The sequence below is a fragment of the Protobothrops mucrosquamatus genome, unplaced genomic scaffold (assembly GCF_001527695.2).
Source record: "Protobothrops mucrosquamatus isolate PMUCROS unplaced genomic scaffold, P.Mucros_1.0 scaffold_104, whole genome shotgun sequence".
NCBI lineage: Eukaryota > Metazoa > Chordata > Lepidosauria > Squamata > Viperidae > Protobothrops > Protobothrops mucrosquamatus.
In genome coordinates this window covers 364,748-366,374 of record NW_015386180.1, presented here as the reverse complement: position 1 = coordinate 366,374, position 1,627 = coordinate 364,748, and positions in this window count along the sequence as shown.

Genomic DNA, 1,627 nt, shown 5'->3' with positions numbered 1-1,627 from the left:
AATGCTCCAACACTGGAAGTTTTTAAGAAGAGACTGGACAGCCATTTGTCCGAAATGGTATAGGGTTTCCTGCCTGAGCAGGGGGTTGGACTAGATGACCTTCAAGGTCCCTTCCAACTTTACTATTATTATTATTATTATTATTATTATTATTATTATTATTATTATTATTATTATTATTATTATTATTATTATATGAAAGAAATCATTTGCTATCAACACATATCTTTTTTTAAATCTATGCCAATCCTCCTGCTGTTTTTCAATTTGTTAAATTTGTTGAAATTTATACTTTAATTATATCATGGTGTGAGGAACATGGCTGTGGCAATTATATTTAAGGAAGACAGAACCTTAGAATATATTTTCCCAGTGCTAGAATGTAATGAAGGGTGATATATTTATTAATTTTACTCACCTTGATTTAGTTTAGCCTTGTGATGGAACTTCGGACAAAAAAAATCTTTCAGATGGCACAGTCCAAATGTTTAAAGATTTTTATGACACTAATGATCATTTTTACTTTATCAATGTGAACAGCAGATATTGCTTGCATTTATCAAGTAAACATATATATGTAAAAGCTAAATAGATGGAAAGAACTGTGACCTATTTAGCCAAAGCAAATAAAATCTCATTATCCTGTCTACAAATATTCCACTTAAGACGTTACATCACTGATTTTAATTTTCAAAGCATAACAATTAGGCTATAATTATATATATATTGAATAGTAGGATGTTCATCAACGTGAGCAGGCTATGACTGTGCTCAAAAAAGAGAATTTGGGAAGATGTAAAGGAATGGACGTGAAAGAAAGAGGTAGAGGCAACAGTTGGGCTAAGAAACTTGTTTGAGAAAATGTCTCAGACATATCTTTTCTAGTTCACATAAAAATAAAGGGAAGAAAGGAAACACATTCAGTCTTCAGGTTTGCAGGATTCATCTATGGCTGTTATAATAAAAGTAATCCTCCTCTTTATGGCATTTGTTTATTAGCCAAGTCTACCTTGACAAAAAGGCTTTCTTTCTTTCTTTCTACAGAGTTGGAGGTTTCTCTCCTCATGCAAGGAAACTGTGCCCCTCTCCATTCTCAAGGGTACACTAGGTCCCATGAACAGATACTGAAGAGGGAAGGAATGAAGGGATTTAATGTTATACCTAATGGAATAGACAAAACATATGAAACTATATTTTAAAAACTTGTTGAATTTCCAGGGTTTTTGCAGCCATCAAAAGCTGTGGGTGAAGTTCCTCAAGCCATTCCTCAAGCAGCCATATCATTAATTTCTAATGGGATCAAATGTATGTATTATTATATTAAAGAATCATATTAGCTTCTATTAATTACTTTATTTCCATTTTAAACTAAATTCAACATTTGCTTTGACCCTGTCTGGTTTTTGAAAGGGGGCCCAGGGCATTCAGTTCGAAAGCCAGTCCATACCTCCAATGTAATTCATCCAATAAATTTTATATTTTAAAAAAGAATTACTGATAAATGTTAAGCAAGTAAGCTGAAAACTACCTGCTCCTTCACCTACTTTACACTGTTAAATTTTACACCAACAACTGTACCTATCTGGAATTGGTTCATGTTGCTTTCGTTCATAAAACGGGAAAATAA